At 44.1% G+C, this 22,894-nt stretch overlaps 1 long non-coding RNA gene, 3 other non-coding genes and 1 pseudogene across 8 annotated transcripts; all 5 read left to right on the top strand.

Moving 5' to 3' along the window:
- Positions 1-2,847: 2,847 nt before the first annotated feature.
- LOC130378889 (uncharacterized) lies at positions 2,848-5,359 on the top strand. Of its 5 annotated transcripts, none has more exons than XR_008894982.1 (5): positions 2,848-2,951; positions 3,622-3,679; positions 3,950-4,000; positions 4,072-4,437; positions 4,525-4,572. It is a non-coding gene; the product is annotated as an uncharacterized LOC130378889 (long non-coding RNA). The 5 variants fall into 5 exon arrangements; XR_008894980.1 differs by lacking the exon at positions 2,848-2,951 and having other exon boundaries at positions 3,502-3,679; positions 4,072-4,115; positions 4,374-4,437; XR_008894981.1 differs by lacking the exons at positions 2,848-2,951; positions 4,525-4,572 and adding an exon at positions 4,819-5,359 and having other exon boundaries at positions 3,502-3,679.
- A 1,478-nt stretch (positions 5,360-6,837) lies between these two features.
- LOC130378895 (U2 spliceosomal RNA) lies at positions 6,838-7,028 on the top strand. The gene has a single exon (XR_008894987.1). It is a non-coding gene; the product is annotated as a U2 spliceosomal RNA (small nuclear RNA).
- Positions 7,029-7,963: 935 nt separating this feature from the next.
- Positions 7,964-8,128, top strand: LOC130378893 (U1 spliceosomal RNA). Its single transcript, XR_008894986.1, has one exon. It is a non-coding gene; the product is annotated as a U1 spliceosomal RNA (small nuclear RNA).
- A 3,930-nt stretch (positions 8,129-12,058) lies between these two features.
- On the top strand, positions 12,059-12,249 carry LOC130378896 (U2 spliceosomal RNA). The gene has a single exon (XR_008894988.1). It is a non-coding gene; the product is annotated as a U2 spliceosomal RNA (small nuclear RNA).
- A 6,020-nt stretch (positions 12,250-18,269) lies between these two features.
- LOC130378894 (U1 spliceosomal RNA) lies at positions 18,270-18,405 on the top strand (annotated as a pseudogene).
- Positions 18,406-22,894: the final 4,489 nt, after the last annotated feature.

Raw genomic sequence — 22,894 nt, 5'->3', positions numbered from 1 at the left:
CTGAATACATAAACACTCGACCAGATCAAAAACAGACAAGAAACTTCTCAAAATACCAACTCAAACGGTGCTCCAACCAAGAACCTTATCTATTCAAAAGTGCGAGAATCTGCTTTCTCAAAAATGCCAACATTGGAACTAGAAATTCACCAGTCGACATCCCAAGCAAACCTCTAAAATAAAAATGAATTCATCAACGGCAATGAATTCCAACAGACAAGAAACTTATCTATTCAAAAGTGCGAGAATCTGCTTTCTCAAAAATGCCAATATCGGAACTAGAAATTCACCAGTCAACATCCCAAGCAGACCTCTAAAATAAAAATGAATTCATCAACGGCAATGAATTCCAACTCGACTCTCTGTGATTCTCTCAAACATCCAACAGGCACTTCAATCGACCTGCGGACCTGTTACTGTCCTATTGGAACTTTCCCACTAATTCGATCCTCTAGAATACAGCCACAGGACTTTATAATAGGTCTATTTGACCAAAACCTCAAAACTTAAAATAACAACAACTCGTATCAAAAATAGGAAACCACAAAGCGTCTTGGTCATTTAGAACCACAGCACCTAGGGCTTATGTGCGCGCGCACGTCAATCTCTTCCGGAGCTCCCGTCTCTCGCTCTCTCTCTCTTTTAGGTTCGTTTGACTGAAGAGACACTTTAACCCGTTCACCAAGCGTTCAGACGGGGCAAAAACAGATCAACCAACCATTAAATTAGTGGTAAGCCAACTTACCGGGAATAGTTTTGTGCGCTTGGTTGTGTGATTCGTCCGCGCCCCGCCTTGCAGCCCGGCAGTTGGGCTGTCTCTTTCCAGTCCTGGTCGCGACGCCAATATATTGAAGATTAACCGAGATATAAAACACTTAGACTAATTCAAGAGAGAGAGTAAAATGAAAACGAGGGGTCCGGAGCAAGAATTGACAAAAGACTTTATCGTGCAGCAGAACAACAACGACAACAGCCTGAGTGGGTTTGCAAAGTCACTGGCCCCACATCGGGCTGCAGCCTCACTTATACACGTATAGGAATTTCTTTGTTTACAATGGAGTCACAATGGAGTCACAATGGGGTTTCCGCCCGTCAATCTTCGTCACAGCATGTTATCAACTGCCCAGTTCAGTGGTCTGCATGGATCAACCTCATTAGCCAAGATGACCCAAGGCTAAAAAGGCTGAGGTCAACTTTAGCTTGACCCAAGGCTGAAAGGGCTGGGACCAACTTAGCTTCCCCCCAGTTCCCTATACATTCCTGTGCACCATCTGTTCTGAATCCAGATTCTGCAAACACAATGCTTTCCACTATTTAAAATATAAAACCTATTAATAATCATGGTTTATCATAGAGTATACTCACTAATTTCTACCACAACCTTTCCAAAGGTCTCTGCTGTCTTGAGATCCAGCCATTTAGGGTCAACAACAGTGCTGCTGCGGGCCTCTGCCACAGACCTTGCTGCCTCTGTACAGTACAGCCTGGCCTCTCCTAGCCGGTACAAAATGATGTTGGGGTACTGGTGTAGCTGTTGATGGCTGACCAGCGATGGTTTAGTGGCCAAGCTCTTCCCGCAGACATCACAGGTAAAGGTCTCCCTGGCGTCTGCATGGATCTTCAGATGACTCGCCAGGTTGGACTTTTCACCGAATGTCTTGTCGCACACGGTGCACTGATGTGTAGGCATGTTCCATCTGGTACTGTAAAACATGAATAAATGAGTAAAACTAAAAGCAGATCATTTAGATTGACAATATGTAGCCCTTTATTATACAGAAATCTGCTGTTGGTGTATTAGCCTAGGACAACAAGCTCGCCAGATTGTCAAGAGATTAACACGGTCGCCAAATTGCTTCATGTTACAATTACAATTACTTCCCACGGGTAATATGGTTGCTCACCGACAAAACGGCGATAGGTTGACTAAAGTCTACCCAGCAGCTAAAAACGTAACCTCTACGTCTTCCCTTTATACACAACGACCGTGTTATGACACGGTCGAAATCTTTTCTCTTTCTACAAAATCGAAACAGCTTAATACAAACCGTAAAAAAAAAAGTCTAATTATTAACTAGCAAACGATGCAGGGGATAAAATGTACCTGAGTGAATCCTCCGTTGACTGCTTCACCGGGGAATACCACGTGCTGTAAGCTATTTTCTTTTTCAACTCGAGCTTGACAGCCTGGCATGATCCTAGGAAACTCTACTCTAAGCCCAACCATACCCTAACCCTAAAACCTAACAATACCCTACCGAACATTAGGCCTACTATGATTTTTACACTGAACACAATTTCACACTGCCGCTGACTGTATCCATACTCTGAGCTTGTGAGGTTTCTCTGACTTCCTCGTATAGAGTTCCGGGTGCTGCAATAGAGTGGCGAAGTCACGCCCCTTCCGATAGGGCTCATGGGACCTATGAGATCGAAAAATATGAATGGGAGTCAATGGAGAGAAAATAATTATTTTCTGGTCCCAGTCTTTATATGCCCTGGATTACACATATGTTGTTTGTGGATTTAAATGATAATTTTTCATGCAAAGAAAACTAAAAATGTTCGTGAAGAAGTTTGATAATTTTAGGTTTTATGTGAGGCCGCTTTGTGAACTACAGCTCTTCGCTGCTCTCGACGGATATGATATACGTCACCACACCCGCCCTTGGAACTCGGCACAGAGATGGCGATCTCTCGAGAAGGGTCCAGCTGCAGGCTTGGGCGTTCCCGTCATGACACAAAAACGCCCATCGGGCGTTCCCGTCATGACACAAAAACTCCCATCAGGCGTTCCTGTAGCGTTTCATCCTATGGTTTCATCGATCACTCAAGAAGAGGTGAGTGAGTTTCGCAAGGCATGCTGGGTATGCTACCCTTCCTTTTTTGGCGGTTTTACCTCGTAGTAACTTTCCAGAAAAACGAAAGGGTTATGATCAGAGATTATGTCAGTAAGTATGATATTGTTTAATTGACAACATTGGCTGTGAAGTATTCTCATTTAAATCACTGATAAGCTGTGGTATCGTTGTATCCGAATTCGAATCGGATATAAATACTCGTGACAAGCATGGTTCGGTGGCAGCGAATGCTATGCTATCGTCCATAAACGTAGCATATAATAGCCAGAAATCAGCAACGTTTAAGACGGTTTGTAGGTAGAGGGTAAAGTTTGCAGCGAAGGCTTTGCCGATTATTTTACTGTGAGGTTAACATTACCAAAGTACATTGTTAAGTTGGATGTTAAGGTGTCAGCTGGCATGGTAAGAGGCATGAAATCGCGGCCACTCTGCTTCGGTGTGGTGACACACGCATCGGATTAAACTGTGCATGTAAACGTACTAGTACGTCTAAACTAACTAGTATGTTTACATGCATGGCACATCAGAGAATTCTGTCAGTTCGGTCGCGGCGCAATTAATGAATAAAGATCGTTAGCACTCTGAAAAACAGATGACAGATGTGCCCTCAGTTACTTTATTACCTCCTTGATGACCAACGTTTAGGAAAACATGTACTTTTAATTCACCCTTGGGTGAAATCGAAGCGTAGTGTGTACTGAATGCGTGTTGATGATGATGCATATGAATTGCAACTTACACGTCTTCCAAACCTTTTCAGTACCCTGGCACATGCTTTGTCCAATGGACCATGGAAGGGACTTTACTTGGCTGACGAGGTAAAACGTGTGGCTGGCGCACGATTCATTGCATCTCGTAGAGTAGCATTCACTGGTAGACAGGCAGGCCTCTAGATTGTTTATTATGATTTAATGAAGTGTTCCTATGTGACGCTCATGGGCCCTGGTTGCTGCTAAATGCTTGTTGAAAGTGCATTGTGCACTTTTGTATGTAGCTACAAAATGAGGGTGGATATCACTTTATAGTTTATAGGCATTATATACTAATAAGAATCATTGACAAATCACATTCCCCTTTTACCACCACAGGACGCACCTCACCAGTATCAGAGCAACAGCTGTGGGGTGTTTATGCTGATGGTGAGATGCATTATTTTCAGAAATTATGACTAGTTTGCAAAACAACTAACTCATTTGCATGTTCATTTCAGTACGCAATGTATTCTACCCTCAAAAGCAATATGATTTCAGTGAGGTGAGTTCTTTCTAATCTCAATCAGATGTGTAGCATGAAATATAAGGCTTTTAATAATTTAGTCATCCTTACTGGAGGCTACAATTAACATGCATCATAGGTCATACACATTACTTTGTCTTCAGGTACTGCACTTACGGGAGGAGATGGCTACATCTTCACAATAATTTACACTGCCATAGTACACTGCTAAACAGTACTGTAACATGGATTTGTATTGGGCTATGAAGTCATTTAAAGCATAATTTTACTTTTCAGGGGGACATGCTCTCTATCAGGAGGTGGTGGTTTGACAGCTGTTGGAGACCTTTATGCTTGAAAGGTTTATATACTGTGTCCATGTTGCTATTTACTTATTTTTGGTGCTCACGAAGATCACTAGCCAATACACTTGTCTCTCCGTCTCTAGGCTAGCCCTGCAGAACTAGCTGGCTCCTTCTCACCCTCTCCATCTCCCATCTCAGTCACACCTTCCAATCACTAAGCAGTGAAAGGTATTACATACTATGTCCATACTTTTCTATTTACGTATATTCTCTCTTGCTCTTTCTCAGACTTTTGATCGATCAGTGATTGCCTTTTTGTTTAATGGTGTGGGTAGTGTTGGTCTGGGCTTGTGTGATTGAAGGTTGATTATAATCCCTGTTTCTCTCCCTCTCTCTCGCTCTCCTTCACTCTTTTTCGGCTCTCTCGCTCTCTCTAGCCCTGCAGGACTAGCTGGCACACCAAGCTCACCCTCTCCATCTCCCCATCTCAGCCACACGCTCCAATCTGGCACAACAGAGGACAGGCCATTCTTACCACCCGAAGTCCTTCAGCAAATTGTACAAGAGACGCTGAGACTGGACATGGCGATGCTTGGCGTGTTCAACAGGGTTTCAAACACATTCCGAGAACTTATCAAGCCTCTCCATCATTCCATATATATAAATGACAGTTTGGCAGGGGACATTAAGCTTAATAAAGACAATCTCACATACATAACGGTTAGAAAGATGCACAACAATGCAGGCTGTGTCAGTGGCCTTGCGCTACGCCTCAAAGGCTTCTCAAAAAAGAAGAATTGGCCTAGCGCACCCCTGGTACTGAGGCACGTTGCATATGGCAGGTTTGTCATAAAAGATGTCTGCCTAGCATAATGTTCTTTTATTACTCCTTTTTCGTTTTATTTGGGACGTCTTTTTTTGCAATCCCTTTCATTTGTAAATGTACATACTACTGTAGTAAATGTATCTGCCCAGAAATGCTGGTATTTATTACTCCTTTCTTTTTTGTTTTTGTGACAAATGCTATACGATGTATGTAACATACATTTGTGCCTACGATGTATGTTGTAAGGTTAATTGTTACAGAGCAATTACTGTATTTTGTCTTTATTGAAAACATTCAGTGGGAAAAGTAAGTGAACACTTGGAGTCAAATGGCCTACTGTTTGAGCCTTCATAGTGTCTGGTAACTGGATTTGAACTGCATAATGTCCCAAGTGTTATTTTCTATTAATTATTTAATTTGGGCATATTCTTAAACTATACCAAACATCTCACTTATACCTAATACACTACCTATACTAACCCAGAAGATAATGAACATGAGATCATGGAGCCTCCCTCCCTGTAATGAGGGGGAATGAAGTTTGGGCCGAGATTCGACACATAAAAGTAAGCTAACATTCTGTAGGCCTAGCTGGCTAACGTACCCGTATTACGAGATCGAAAAAGAAGGGTGCGCTAACGTCAGTCCTATGCTGCCAATGCTACTAGATCGACGAAGAAGAACGGGGCGTTCCAGCCTGCGTAGACGAAAACGCCCATCACACGAGAACGCCGGGGGGGGCGTTTTAGTCTGCGTGAACGAGAACGCCCACGACACGGGAACGCCCATTTGTGTCTGCAGTCGGATGATATTGGATCTCTCTGCCCCACTTCACCGCTTTTTCCAAGGGGAGGATAAAAGCATCGAAAGAGGTGAAAACCATTATAAATCGGGGCACGTGCAGAGTTTCAGTTATGCCGATGGGAAGATTGTCGGTCTTCTCCACCACGCCAGTCGCAGGGAGCGTGACGTCACATACGAGCCGTGTAGTCTTTCTCGTTGTGTTTTCTCTACAGCCTTTATCTGAACAATTGCACAAAAAACGGTCGAACTCTTTGCATGAAAAATTATCCTTTAAATCCACAAACAACATATGTGTAATCCAGGGCATATAAAGACCGGGACCAGAAAATAATTATTTTCTCTCCATTGACACCCATTCATATTTTTCGATCTCATAGGTCCCATGAGCCCTACCGGAAGGGGCGTGACTTCGCCACTCTATAGAGTTCCGGGTGTTATAGATATATATTATTTGTCATTGGACAGAAGTACAACGAAATTCAGTGCACTCACGTACTGGTCTAATTTAAAAAGGTAACATAATAAATAATAAATAAAGAAAGAAAATACATTCAACATTTCGTTCACTCACTGCTTCACCTGTAGTCTCATATAAGCCTCCACTGCTCCAAACTCTATTTGTGAAACATGCAGACGGAATAGTGAGACTGCCAGCAGGCAGCAGCAAAGAGATGTAGCGACCTCGGTTTATTTCTCCAGCTTTCACAGACACACAAACACGCACACAGATTGCTTGGTCTTTTTTTTGTTTCGTCGTTGTCTGTTAAACCGCCAAGTGGAGCGACGTGTCTGGGAAGCTATCCTCTTGGTCTGAGCATGTGTGTGCATCGCTTCTCGGCCTTTTGGCTAAGATCAAGTGTAGTATCTGTTCTTATCAGTTTAATATCTGATACGTCCCCTACCCGGGGACCATATATTAAATTGATTTTTCGAACTGGGAGATGGAAAAGGGGCTTGCTCCGTCCACTCCACGCATCGACCTGGTATTGCAGTAACTCCAGGACCGGTGCACCCCTCTCACTGTGAAAAAGAAAACTAAACTCCTCCTGAGAGTACACCCGTCCGCCTGTAGACAATAAAGTGTCATTTACAATTCACAAACGCACTGTTTACAATTGCTCCAACGATATTCTGTTGTAGTGATGTTATGGTTTGCGTCGAGGCATCGGGGCGTGTGTCGAGTACCTCGGCTCCTCCCCCAGCGAAGCTCCGTATCACATAGGCGAAATGACGTGGCGCGTGACGTTCGAGGCTTCATCTCGGGCTGTTCCGCGATATGGGTTCACAATTGGCACATTTCTACAAAAAGAAGACCCTACCCAGTTCCAAGATCACTTTTATGGCTATGTAATTAATCACACTCGTTCTCAGACATCATGCAGTTCTATTATTACAATTATTAGTAGGCTACTGTAGTTATAAGACAATCTATTTTGCCCGGGATGACTTAAAACCTTTGTCAAATGATTTGTTCTCTACCATGAGCTCGGGAGATATTTATGAACGGCACACTCACACGTATCACTGAAATGACTTTAATTCTTAAACGTTTTGATGTTGTACGAAGCAAACATCACATCATCACAGGAAACTCTTTCTTTCATCATAATTTCATTCCTTGTCCCTAGCGTACTCATTTGAAGCTTCGAGGTCGAACCACTTTGATGGTTCACCTGGCTGCGAGGCTTTGACGTTTCATGAGGCATCATCTCGCCACCACTATTCTGTTGTTTAAGAAAGAAAAAAGGATTCTTTCTGTGGCGTGTCGATAACTCGGACCTCCAGGTTTCCTTTCGTTATGCTTCCATCACGCTGATTTCAGATTCGCCTGTCATCGTGTGACCGGTGGTCTACAGTGTTTATTAAAGTCTAGACATCTCCGAATGCTTTGCAACCGTTCTCCTGGGGAACACGCGTGGGCATCGTTCAGCCCACCTGAACGTGTACAACTCATACTTACCTGGCAAGGGAGATACCATGATCAAGAAGGTGGTTCACCCATAGCGAGGCTCAGCCATTGCACTGAGGCTGTTGCTGACCCGTGCGAATTCCCCAAATGTGGGAATCTCGATTGCATAATTTCTGGTAGTGGGGGACTGCGTTCGCGCTCTCCCCTGATCATGTTGTTCTAAAGAAATAATAGCTATGAATGATACCACCCTGAGCACGCCCGATCTCGTCTGATCTCGGAGGCTAAGCAGGGTCCGGCCTGGTTAGTACTTGGATGGGTGACCGCCTGGGAATGGCTCATGACCCCCCAAAGTCCCTATCCCTCAACACTGGGATCGATCCAAAAGGATCGAGGATCAAAACGGACGGCTCCATCTGGTGGCCAATGGTGGGTGGTTTTATTTTCAGAAATGTCATGTGCAAGGCCTAGATTATCAAAATCCACTAGTCTGCTGGATGTTTTGTTTATTATTTTCATACTTTGAGTGGATGTAGCTGATGAGATTCATACAATCAAGTGGAAAAGTGTTAAATTGTTACATTTTTGGGCTGAATTAAGAAAAATAATAAGAGCCATTCACAGAACTCATTGTTTTGACCACACAGGGAGTGCAGCCATCACAGTGGGGGTGTATTCACACCTCTGGTTGCGGGAGTGAAGACACAAGGACTTCTAATTTCTTTGGTGTGTTTTTTTTTCCAATACCCCACCCCTTCTGAAACCCAAGCACACTGAGACTCCAAAATACTTTTACAACTTTTATTTTTCAACCAGAATGTGTTTCATTGAAAAGGCAATCCATATAAACACAAATAAACAAGATCATTTTAGTTAAAAGCTCGCCCACCACGACTAGGTACAGATCTACAGGCGAGAACACGAGAGCATGAGACGAGAGACAAACATGTACTACCATTTGCAAACATTTAGTTAAACATGGAGCTGACAGACATACACACATCACAAGGACAGGCACATATAAATAACATTAATAATAATAAAAAACACTCAACAATTAAAGAACACACACACACACACACACACACACACACACACTTGTACTTAAGATACAAATCAACAATTGGCTTGTACAGGCTAAAGTGCAATAATGAACATGATTATCCATAGACTCGGGTGACCAATCAACAAATAAAGGCTCAAGCTGTTCCTCCCTTTTGTGTTTTCTTGAGCAAACTTTTGTTAAAACTGAAGCAGACAAATACATACAAACATCACAAAGACATGAAGCTGACAAAGACAAACAACATGCATGACAAAAACACAGATTATCTGAACATGAACAACCACTAAAGGGTATGTAAACTGATTGTGTTAGATTGGAACTGATTATGGTTTAAAAGATTGGCCTCGATATTGAACATAGAGCAGAATGGATACTACAAAGTTAATTTTAACAGCAATATAAATAATAATAAATAAAAAGCGAACAAAAGAACTTCAAGTAAATCTGCAAAGTGCCTTTTTTTTGAACGATATAAATAAATAGATAGTGCTTAATGAAGCACTTTAAAAAAACACACACAAAGACAAAGACAAACACACACAAACAAGCCTCTTTCTCTCTCTTACAGATGGCACAGGAACAGTGGCATCACAGAGGTAAGTTATTCACACACACACACACACACACACACACACACATACACACACGCATTTCCAGGTATTTACACAGTCCTCCTGTCCAACTCTGCATCCACGACACTCTTAAAGTGTTCAAAGTTGTCATACACCACATTGTAAAAGCCAGGGGTAGTGGACTTCCTAGTGGATGGACAGTAGGAAAACATTTTCTGCATGCTTCCAGCCACTTTGTCCTTGAAAGGGTTGTACCTCTTCCACTGTCCACCACAGTTTGGCATGTGGCAAGCCCCACATGGCCTTGAGGACTTGTTAGGCATGAATGTCTTCACTGTTGGTGCAGGAGGGACAAGGCTCTGGCTGCAGGATGGCCCACGAAACAGGACGGAGGGGGCCTGTGGCTGTGCGGGGAGGACCAGCAGTATGGGTGCTGCCGACACAGGGGGTGGGCCGTAGGTCAACGCAGCAGGTGGCCTCGGCTGGAGGTGGGTGGGCGCAGGAGGCCTCGGCAGAATGGGGGTGAGCGCAGCAGGCTTCAGCGGGTGGAGGACGACAAACCCAGTGGGCTGAACGGGCCGGTTCGCTGGAGTCACAGGCTCATCAACAAATAATCTGGAAATATAAAATACACATGTGATCAGTATTGATATGACGTGTGTGCTATTTGCTTTCCACAGCCAACAGGTGAAACAAAGTGCTTATGACAACTTAGCTCCGCTTCCGCTTCTCACCACGAAGCAGAGCTAAGTATAAAATACACATGTGATCAGTATTGATATGACGTCTTAGCTCCGCTTCTCAATACGTCTCTTTCCAGCCTGGTGATGGATGTGCCGGTACTGGACCTGAGGCCGGTCTGGCGGAGCAGTCGCTCCTTCTGCCACTTCAGCAGCTCGTTCTGCTCTCCCTGCTGGCAGTACTGGAACAGCAGCCACACCAGCCAGCCGACATCATTCTCCACAAGCCACCTGAAGGTCTGACCGGCGTGCTTCCCGAACGTGATGACCAGCTGACCTTTCCAAAGGTCTCTGCTGTCTTGAGATCCAGCCATTTAGGGTCAACAACAGTGCTGCTGCGGGCCTCTGCCACAGACCTTGCTGCCTCTGTACAGTACAGCCTGGCCTCTCCTAGCCGGTACAAAATTATGTTGGGGTACTGGTGTAGCTGTTGATGGCTGACCAGCGATGGTTTAGTGGCCAAGCTCTTCCCGCAGACATCACAGGTAAAGGTCTCCCTGGCGTCTGCATGGATCTTCAGATGACTCGCCAGGTTGGACTTTTCACCGAATGTCTTGTCGCACACGGTGCACTGATGTGTAGGCATGTTCCATCTGGTACTGTAAAACATGAATAAATGAGTAAAACTAAAAGCAGATCATTTAGATTGACAATATGTAGCCCTTTATTATACAGAAATCTGCTGTTGGTGTATTAGCCTAGGACAACAAGCTCGCCAGATTGTCAAGAGATTAACACGGTCGCCAAATTGCTTCATGTTACAATTACTCTCGCATCAGCTGTTGTCTCAACAGTCACATTTACCCATATTAACACATATCCACATCAAATTGACCAAGAAAACGTTGATTGTCGCCGAAAAGCAACAAGTTTGCAGGTATGCGACGTAGCCCTTACTATTGTAAACAGTGTCGTTAGCCGCGCCTAGCTATCGTCACAAAACACACATTAATCAGCTTATTATTTCAACAACCCTTGGGTGAATATAGTAATGCCATACACCGTTGGAAAGCTTAGATTGCCACGATTAAAACGAGACTTCCCACGGGTAATATGGTTGCTCACCGACAAAACGGCGATAGGTTGACTAAAGTCTACCCAGCAGCTAAAAACGTAACCTCTACGTCTTCCCTTTATACACAACGACCACGTTATGACACGGTCGAAATCTTTTCTCTTTCTACAAAATCGAAACAGCTTAATACAAACCGTAAAGAAAAAAATGTCTAATTATTAACTAGCAAACTATGCAGGGGATAAAATGTACCTGAGTGAATCCTCCGTTGACTGCTTCACCGGGGAATACCACGTGCTGTAAGCTATTTTCTTTTTCAACTCGAGCTCATTGGCTGCAATAGAGTTCCGGGTGTTATAGATATATATTTATTTGTCATTGGACAGAAGTACAACGAAATTCAGTGCCCTCACGTACTGGTCTAATTTAAAAAGGTAACATAATAAATAATAAATAAAGAAAGAAAATACATTCAACATTTCGTTCACTCACTGCTTCACCTGTAGTCTCATAAGCCTCCACTGCTCCAAACTCTATTTGTGAAACATGCAGACGGAATAGTGAGACTGCCAGCAGGCAGCAGCAAAGAGATGTAGCGACCTCGGTTTATTTCTCCAGCTTTCACAGACACACAAACACGCACACAGATTGCTTGGTCTTTTTTTTGTTTCGTCGTTGTCTGTTAAACCGCCAAGTGGAGCGACGTGTCTGGGAAGCTAGCCTCTTGGTCTGAGCATGTGTGTGCATCGCTTCTCGGCCTTTTGGCTAAGATCAAGTGTAGTATCTGTTCTTATCAGTTTAATATCTGATACGTCCCCTACCCGGGGACCATATATTAAATTGATTTTTCGAACTGGGAGATGGAAAAGGGGCTTGCTCCGTCCACTCCACGCATCGACTTGGTATTGCAGTAACTCCAGGACCGGTGCACCCCTCTCTCACTGTGAAAAACAAAACTAAACTCCTCCTGAGAGTACACCCGTCCGCCTGTAGACAATAAAGTGTCATTTACAATTCACAAACGCACTGTTTACAATTACTCCAACGATATTCTGTTGTAGTGATGTTATGGTTTGCGTCGAGGCATCGGGGCGTGTGTCGAGTACCTCGGCTCCTCCCCCAGCGAAGCTCCGTATCACATAGGCGAAATGACGTGGCGCGTGACGTTCGAGGCTTCATCTCGGGCTGTTCCGCGATATGGGTTCACAATTGGCACATTTCTACAAAAAGAAGACCCTACCCAGTTCCAAGATCACTTTTATGGCTATGTAATTAATCACACTCGTTCTCAGACATCGTACAGTTCTATTATTACAATTATTAGTAGGCTACTGTAGTTATAAGACAATCTATTTTGCCCGGGATGACTTAAAACCTTTGTCAAATGATTTGTTCTCTACCATGAGCTCGGGAGATATTTATGAACGGCACACTCACACGTATCACTGAAATGACTTTAATTCTTAAACGTTTTGATGTTGTACGAAGCAAACATCACATCATCACAGGAAACTCTTTCTTTCATCATAATTTCATTCCTTGTCCCTAGCGTACTCATTTGAAGCTTCGAGGTCGAACCACTTTGATGGTTCACCTGGCTGCGAGGCTTTGACGTTTCATGAGGCATCATCTCGCCACCACTATTCTGTTGTTTAAAAAGAAAAAAGGATTCTTTCTGTGGCGTGTCGATAACTCGGACCTCCAGGTTTCCTTTCGTTATGCTTCCATCACGCTGATTTCAGATTCGCCTGTCATCGTGTGACCGGTGGTCTACAGTGTTTATTAAAGTCTAGACATCTCCGAATGCTTTGCAACCGTTCTCCTGGGGAACTCGCGTGGGCATCGTTCAGCCCACCTGAACGTTTACAACTCATACTTACCTGGCAAGGGAGATACCATGATCAAGAAGGTGGTTCGCTAGCAAGTCTGTAGTCGAGCGTTGTATGGGACACAGTGAATTGCGGACAGAACAAGCAGTCTAGCTAAGCCGGCCATGGCTTCATCAACTCCTCCGGCAGTTGCCATGGCCGCCCAACAGAATCGAAGGAATGCAGTGAGATTCAACCTCCTAGAAGACCTCGAAATGGACCGGTTTCAGTTCAGTCGACAAATTCTCCAGAAAGACCTTCAGTTTTCGACCAACGAACTGGATTACGTTTTTGCCTTCCCGGGTAAGAAGATATATGAAGTTGTCTTCACAACAGTGCAGAACTTTGACCTTTGTATGCAACGATTTGATGAGAAGAAGAGATCAGCACCGAGCTTCAAGAAGATCACAATGATACCACTGGCAGAAAGAGATGTAAAGACAGTCCACGTGATTATCCTTTCTGAAAAAGTTAGAAATCAAGACGTGTGGACCTGGTTATCGAGGTTTTGCGATGTCACCAATGGAATGGAGGTTACCGACATCGATGGAGTAAAAACAGGAACCAGACGCTTCCAGGTGCGTCTACGACGGGCTGAGGGAGCAGTCCAACACATCCCCAACACGATCCAGCTGGGAGCATTCCGTGGCTCTGCTTTCTACCCTGGCCAACCCAAGCAGTGCAGGAGGTGTGGAAGCCTGGACCATCTTGCGGCCGCCTGTCCAAGCAACAACTGCAAAAGGTGCAAAGCATCAGACCACAACACAGACCAGTGCACAACCCCACTAGAATGCAGCTTGTGTTCTTCAACCAGCCACAGATTCAGGGACTGTCCCAAAGCCTACTCCAACCGAGTGAAGCTCAACACTATCACCAACAACTTCCCGATGAACCAAGGTCTTAACGAGGACCAACCAATACACCAGGTGCTGCTCGTTCCCCAAGAACCGGATGCAGCCCCAGATAATGAACCAATATTGGACGGGGCTGCAGACCCCATACCGGATGATTATGTAGGGTCCACTGCCATCGACGCCACCCTTGCCCCAGCGATCGACCACCGGCCTGCACAGCAAGCGGAATCCACCCCCAGGCCAGAACAGGGCATCCAGCGAAGGAAATCTCCGGCAACTCTCCAGGAAGCAGGTGACATGTTAGAATTCCTGCTGGCTAACATTCCTGATATAACGGATCCCGAAATGCCCGCTGAGAGGGGGAACCCGCTGTTGGAAGCACTAGAAACTCCTCCGGCTATACCATTGTTTGAAAGCCCACCCGACCAATCAGCACATTCCAAGAAACGTCAGATTAATTCTTCATCATCAGGTGAGCCATCCCTCCTGACGATTTCCACGTATCCCGGAACAAAATGGTCATCGTCCCCTGAAAAAAAACCCTCCTTTCTCGAAGACGAGCAGGTGGAGGCCTTTACTGCTGTCACGCACATCAGGGAAACCCACAATCCGGAGCCTCTAGCTAGACCCAAACGACCAAAAAAGATCAGGAAAGACCAAATATAGTTTTTGCCCCCCCCCCCCCCCCCACTCACTATCCTGATGCCTGTCCTCTCCATCTCATCCCTGAACACTAGAGGCCTTAATGACCCTGTGAAGTGCCTGACGGCTTTCACCTTTTTAAATAGTGAAAAACATGACATCTTTCTACTCCAAGAATGTAATATACCATACAGAGACGATTACAAGACATTTGAACAAAGATGGACTTTTGGCCAATCTGTATGGTCAGGGGACAACAAGAACAGAGCGTCAGGGGTTGTGGTTTTATTCAAAGGTAAAGATTTCTGCATACAAAGGGTCAAACGAGTGATTGGTGGAAGACTGCTTTGCATTGACGTTGAATGGCACCAGCTAAAATTTAGAATAATCAATGTTTACTGTCCACCTGATCTAAATGAACGCCTAGAGGTTCTTAAAGAAATACAGCCGCTTCTTGTGTGTGGAAGCGATGTGATCCTGGGCGGGGACTTCAATTGTCTTATGGACAAAAAGGACAGAATGACCGTTGCTACGGTCAGGCTTGACTCAAGTTCAGAAATGTTGAATAACCTCATCAAGGATTTTAAACTTAATGATACCTTTCGCTATAAGAACCCTAACACACCAGGCTATACATGGTCAAATGGCACCATTTGTTCACGTATTGATTTTCTGTTGACAACAAAGAACATTTTAGTTTCTGATGCAGCTGTTACCCCAGTTTTTTTCAGTGACCATTCAAAAATTGACTGCACAATAAGGTGCAATGTTAAGGCTCATACAAGCCAAAATCCCTGGAAATTAAATGTTTTATTACTCAAAGATCTAAAATTAGTAGAAAGACTAAAGGACAAGTTAAAAAGATGGATTTCACTACAGTTTTTATTCCAGTCAGTCGGTGAGTGGTGGGAAGACTTAAAAAGTCGGACCAAAAACTTTTTCACACGAGAAGGGAAAAGAATTGCAATGAAAAAGCGTTTCAAATACAAAAAACAACAGGCAAAGTTACAGCGTTTATATACGATGGCCCATTCAGGGTTTGATGTGGCAGTAGAGATTGCGAGGCTAAAGAAGGAGATGATGGCTGTTACTGCTGAGGATTCTAAAGGCCTTCTTATGCGTAGCAGGACTAAACACATGGAAGATAACGAAAAATGTTCCAGATACTTCTTTAGGAAATTAGCCAGACCCAGGAACACCATGTCATCCATTCTGAATGAGGATGGAATAGAAAAAACAGAAACTAAAGACATCCTTGCTTTAATACATACCTTTTATACTGAATTGTATAAAGAAGGGGTGACTGACATAAACGCCTTGGAAGACCTCTTGAGTTTCTTAAAGCCAAACGTCGGTATTGCCTCTGAACTCGAAAGTGACTTAACTGTAAATGAATTGACCAAAGCCATACAGAGCATGCAAGATAATAAGGCCCCAGGAGCTGATGGGTTACCCAAAGAATTTTATGTTACCTTTTGGGATATATTAAAAGACCCACTTTTAGAGATGTTTAATGAAAGTTTGCATAGTAATAATCTACCATTATCCTTAAGAACAGGTATCATCTCCTTGCTTTACAAAAAAGGAGACAAAAAAGACATTAAGAACTGGCGCCCACTTACCTTGCTTGGTGTAGACAGAAAGATCCTTGCAAAAGCCCTTTTTTTCCGCCTGCAACAAGTGTCTGGGCAGATTGTGGGGGAAGAGCAGACATGTGCAATACCTGGAAGATGCATGAGTGAAAGTCTTGCCTTAGTCAGAGATTCCTACCTCTACGCATATGACCGCAGACTGCCATTATGTATATCCGCCTTAGATTTGGAAAAAGCATTTGACAAGGTTAGCCATACCTTCCTCAGGAAAGTCCTGGTTAAACTTGGTTTTGGGCCTCAGCTTAGAGCTTGGATTGACTTGCTGTATACTGACTGCTTAAGCAAGGTTGTTATCAATGGTCACTCCACTGACACCTTTGAAGTTTGCTCAGGAGTAAGACAGGGATGCCCATTGTCTGTTATGTTGTTTATATTTGCCATGGAGCCCTTGGCTCGGGCTATAAAGGAAGACCCTTCTATTCATGGTCTCCAAGTCCCTGGAAGCGGGGGACAGGAAGCCAAGCTAGCCGTGTATATGGATGATCTAATAATATTATGCACAGACAATAAGTCAATACTCAAAGTGCTATATTGGTGTGACCAATTCTCCGCCGCCTCTAGTGCCAAACTCAATAGGTCAAAAAGTGAAATCTTGTATCTTAATTGGCCTGAACCTAATTTTAACCACGGCCTGGTCCAAAGGGATGAGAGAATTAAGATTCTTGGACTAGAGATTGGGCAAAATATGGAAAATATTAATTGGGAGAAAAAACTACCAATGATTAAAGGTAAACTGCTCCAATGGGAACAAAGAAATCTCACCTTTACGGGGAAAGTACTGGTGATCAACTCAGAAATCGTTGCTTCTCTCACTTACCTTGCCGCAACAATTCCAGCCCCCAAGCATGTAATGACAGCCCTGAGAAGATGCATTTTCAGTTTGTGTGGGGAGCGCAGCAAGAGAGAATTAGACGAGAGATAATGTATAGACCATTGCAGAAAGGGGGTCAAAATGTCCCTGATCTAGCAAAGAAAATGGAGGCTCTATTCCTGACGCCCATATTGCAGGCAGTACTAAACGAAAATAGGAGGAGCCTATGGCCAAATTTCGCCATGTTCTGGGTAGGCCATCAAGTCCATAAGGAAAGTGGGTTAAGACCGGGGAGTGCCTAAAAAGACCTCATGCAGAGAAGAGACCTCCGCTGTATGAAAGGGTGGTGACCTTTGTAAAGTCTGGAAAGTGGCGGGATGTTGGCCAGGTAGACCGAGCCTTTGTGGAGAGTTGTTTGAGCCCCGAACGGTCAAGACTGGTTACTGTTGGCGTGCTGGCTGAAACCAGCTGCCTTAGGGTGTGGAGAAATGTCAATTCACCTTTTTGTTCAATGCATATAGAGAGCTCGCTTGGCAGGCAGTTCAGAGGTGTCTCCCTACACGAGACTTTCTGAAGAGACGGGGGTCATCTAAGAGCGCAAGATGTCCCAGGGTGGGGTGTGGTGGAGATGAGGATGTTTCACATTTGTTGTGGTCATGTGGGGTGGCTCGGAGGGTTTGGCGCTTATTGGGGCCATGGCTGGGTGACCTGTTTAGAGTCCCAACGGAATCAGATGTCCTGTATGGGGTTATAAAGAGTGGTGACGGTAAGGGCTGGGAAAGATGGTGGGCCTTGATTAATTGCACAAAAGAGTCGATGTGGAGGTGTCGTAACCTAATGGTGTACAAGAGCCTTTTGTTTTCAGCGGAATCAATCGTTAATTTGAGCATGACCTTGGTCAAGGATTATGTGTGGAGGGACAAGGAACGATATGGAATTGTGGTATGTAAGGAACTCTGGAAAATAGAGAACACTGAGTTATGTAGAATTTTGTGTTAACATTTGAATGCGTTGACCTTGCTGTAAAATGTAACTATTTTGCTTGTTAACCTTTGAATGTGTTTTGACCTTGAAACCATGTTGTAAAATGTAACTCTGTGCCTGACTTAAATAAACGCCTAAAATTGAAAAAATTGATTGGTTCACCCATAGCGAGGCTCAGCCATTGCACTGAGGCTGTTGCTGACCCGTGCGAATTCCCCAAATGTGGGAATCTCGATTGCATAATTTCTGGTAGTGGGGGACTGCGTTCGCGCTCTCCCCTGATCATGTTGTTCTAAAGAAATAATAGCTATGAATGATACCACCCTGAGCACGCCCGATCTCGTCTGATCTCGGAGGCTAAGCAGGGTCCGGCCTGGTTAGTACTTGGATGGGTGACCGCCTGGGAATGGCTCATGACCCCCCAAAGTCCCTATCCCTCAACACTGGGATCGATCCAAAAGGATTAAATTAAATTGTTACATTTTTGGGCTGAATTAAGAAAAATAATAAGAGCCATTCACAGAACTCATTGTTTTGACCACACAGGGAGTGCAGCCATCACAGTGGGGGTGTATTCACACCTCTGGTTGCGGGAGTGAAGACACAAGGACTTCTAATTTCTTTGGTGTGTTTTTTCTTTCCAATACCCCACCCCTTCTGAAACCCAAGCACACTGAGACTCCAAAATACTTTTACAACTTTAATTTTCAACCAGAATGTGTTTCATTGAAAAGGCAATCAATATAAACACAAATAAACAAGATCATTATAGTTAAAAGCTCGCCCACCACGACTAGGTACAGATCTACAGGCGAGAACACGAGAGCATGAGACGAGAGACAAACATGTACTACCATTTGCAAACATTTAGTTAAACATGGAGCTGACAGACATACACACATCACAAGGACAGGCACATATAAATAACATTAATAATAATAAAAAACACTCAACAATTAAAGAACACACACACACACACACACACACACACACACACACACACACACACACACACACACACACACACACACACACACACACACACACTTGTACTTAAGATACAAATCAACAATTGGCTTGTACAGGCTAAAGTGCAATAATGAACATGATTATCCATAGACTCGGGTGACCAATCAACAAATAAAGGCTCAAGCTGTTCCTCCCTTTTGTGTTTTCTTGAGCAAACTTTTGTTAAAACTGAAGCAGACAAATACATACAAACATCACAAAGACATGAAGCTGACAAAGACAAACAACATGCATGACAAAACACAGATTATCTGAACATGAACAACCACTAAAGGGTATGTAAACTGATTGTGTTAGATTGGAACTGATTATGGTTTAAAAGATTGGCCTCGATATTGAACATAGAGCAGAATGGATACTACAAAGTTAATTTTAACAGCAATATAAATAATAATAAATAAAAAGCGAACAAAAGAACTTCAAGTAAATCTGCAAAGTGCCTTTTTTTTGAACGATATAAATAAATAGATAGTGCTTAATGAAGCACTTTAAAAACACACACAAAGACAAAGACAAACACACACAAACAAGCCTCTTTCTCTCTCTTACAGATGGCACAGGAACAGTGGCATCACAGAGGTAAGTTATTCACACACACACACACACACACACACACACACACACACACACATACACACACGCATTTCCAGGTATTTACACAGTCCTCCTGTCCAACTCTGCATCCACGACACTCTTAAAGTGTTCAAAGTTGTCATACACCACATTGTAAAAGCCAGGGGTAGTGGACTTCCTAGTGGATGGACAGTAGGAAAACATTTTCTGTATGCTTCCAGCCACTTTGTCCTTGAAAGGGTTGTACCTCTTCCACTGTCCACCACAGTTTGGCATGTGGCAAGCCCCACATGGCCTTGAGGACTTGTTAGGCATGAATGTCTTCACTGTTGGTGCAGGAGGGACAAGGCTCTGGCTGCAGGATGGCCCACGAAACAGGACGGAGGGGGCCTGTGGCTGTGCGGGGAGGACCAGCAGTATGGGTGCTGCCGACACAGGGGGTGGGCCGTAGGTCAACGCAGCAGGTGGCCTCGGCTGGAGGTGGGTGGGCGCAGGAGGCCTCGGCAGAATGGGGGTGAGCGCAGCAGGCTTCAGCCGGGTGGAGGACGACAAACCCAGTGGGCTGAACGGGCCGGTTCGCTGGAGTCACAGGCTCATCAACAAATAATCTGGAAATATAAAATACACATGTGATCAGTATTGATATGACGTGTGTGCTATTTGCTTTCCACAGCCAACAGGTGAAACAAAGTGCTTATGACAACTTAGCTCCGCTTCTCACCACGTCTCTTTCCAGCCTGGTGATGGATGTGCCGGTACTGGACCTGAGGCCGGTCTGGCGGAGCAGTCGCTCCTTCTGCCACTTCAGCAGCTCGTTCTGCTCTCCCTGCTGGCAGTACTGGAACAGCAGCCACACCAGCCAGCCGACATCATTCTCCACAAGCCACCTGAAGGTCTGACCGGCGTGCTTCCCGAACGTGATGACCAGCTGACCTTTCCAAAGGTCTCTGCTGTCTTGAGATCCAGCCATTTAGGGTCAACAACAGTGCTGCTGCGGGCCTCTGCCACAGACCTTGCTGCCTCTGTACAGTACAGCCTGGCCTCTCCTAGCCGGTACAAAATGATGTTGGGGTACTGGTGTAGCTGTTGATGGCTGACCAGCGATGGTTTAGTGGCCAAGCTCTTCCCGCAGACATCACAGGTAAAGGTCTCCCTGGCGTCTGCATGGATCTTCAGATGACTCGCCAGGTTGGACTTTTCACCGAATGTCTTGTCGCACACGGTGCACTGATGTGTAGGCATGTTCCATCTGGTACTGTAAAACATGAATAAATGAGTAAAACTAAAAGCAGATCATTTAGATTGACAATATGTAGCCCTTTATTATACAGAAATCTGCTGTTGGTGTATTAGCCTAGGACAACAAGCTCGCCAGATTGTCAAGAGATTAACACGGTCGCCAAATTGCTTCATGTTACAATTACTCTCGCATCAGCTGTTGTCTCAACAGTCACATTTACCCATATTAACACATATCCACATCAAATTGACCAAGAAAACGTTGATTGTCGCCGAAAAGCAACAAGTTTGCAGGTATGCGACGTAGCCCTTACTATTGTAAACAGTGTCGTTAGCCGCGCCTAGCTATCGTCACAAAACACACATTAATCAGCTTATTATTTCAACAACCCTTGGGTGAATATTAATGCCATACACCGTTGGAAAGCTTAGATTGCCACGATTAAAACGAGACTTCCCACGGGTAATATGGTTGCTCACCGACAAAACGGCGGTAGGTTGACTAAAGTCTACCCAGCAGCTAAAAACGTAACCTCTACGTCTTCCCTTTATACACAACGAGCACGTTATGACATGGTCGAAATCTTTTCTCTTTCTACAAAATCGAAACAGCTTAATACAAACCGTAAAAAAAAAGTCTAATTATTAACTAGCAAACGATGCAGGGGATAAAATTTACCTGAGTGAATCCTCCGTTGACTGCTTCACCGGGGAATACCACGTGCTGTAAGCTATTTTCTTTTTCAACTCGAGCTCATTGGCTGCAATAGAGTTCCGGGTGTTATAGATATATATTTATTTGTCATTGGACAGAAGTACAACGAAATTCAGTGCACTCACGTACTGGTCTAATTTAAAAAGGTAACATAATAAATAATAAAGAAAGAAAGAAAATACATTCAACATTTCGTTCACTCACTGCTTCACCTGTAGTCTCATATAAGCCTCCACTGCTCCAAACTCTATTTGTGAAACATGCAGACGGAATAGTGAGACTGCCAGCAGGCAGCAGCAAAGAGATGTAGCGACCTCGGTTTATTTCTCCAGCTTTCACAGACACACAAACACGCACACAGATTGCTTGGTCTTTTTTTGTTTCGTCGTTGTCTGTTAACAGGGGTGCAAACTCATCAGGGATGAAAAAGGTGACAAGGACCCAAACCCCCTCGCGGAATATATATATATATATATCTATACACACACATATATATATATATTGCATATGCTTCAATGTTATTCCAGTAAAACACAAATAAGTTGCGGCTATTTAGCTTGGATGGTTATCAACTTTCACAACCCCTTTAACTCGTCCTTGATTCTTTTCCGAACAAGGGAATGAGAAATGAAGCCAGTTCTTTGTTTTTTACTTCTGTTTATTAGAATTTGACATGGGTAACTCACAGAATAAACATTTGAAATACTTCCTACTTAACTCCCTTCCCATTTGGCTCCCCCCCCCAACCCAGCATCCCTTGACAGAAACACAACCAAATATTTAAATAAACCTTTGTATACAATATTGAACTACATACAAAACTAAATAAAATAAACATGTCAGGTACACAAAAATCTCAAATCTTTTTTGCCTTTTTTGCCTGTACCAGTACTTCCAGTGCCTTTTTCCGTTTTTGAGCGGTTATGTGCCTCAATTTGGCTTGCCTGTCCTCCTCCACTGCAGTCTTCCTGCTTTGCGCGCCACTGGTTGATGGCTGGCACTCAAACTCTTCCTGCCTCTCTTTTTTTTTCAACATGGCCTGTTGTCTGCGAGCCTTGTCCAATGTTCCTGCAGTGTGGATGTTCCTGCAGAGGACCTTATCGACCCTGGAGAGCTTCACATCATCTCTCTTAAACATCTGGATGGCCGTCTGACTCCTGGACCTGAGGGCATTTTTGGTTGTCTGGATAGCATTGTAGGTTGCCATGCTCATT

This window comes from Gadus chalcogrammus, unplaced genomic scaffold, assembly GCF_026213295.1.
Source record: "Gadus chalcogrammus isolate NIFS_2021 unplaced genomic scaffold, NIFS_Gcha_1.0 GACHA112, whole genome shotgun sequence".
NCBI classification, from domain to species: Eukaryota; Metazoa; Chordata; class Actinopteri; order Gadiformes; family Gadidae; genus Gadus; species Gadus chalcogrammus.
The sequence above is the reverse complement of the archived record's forward strand: the minus strand, read 5'-3'. Positions and strand labels throughout refer to the sequence as shown.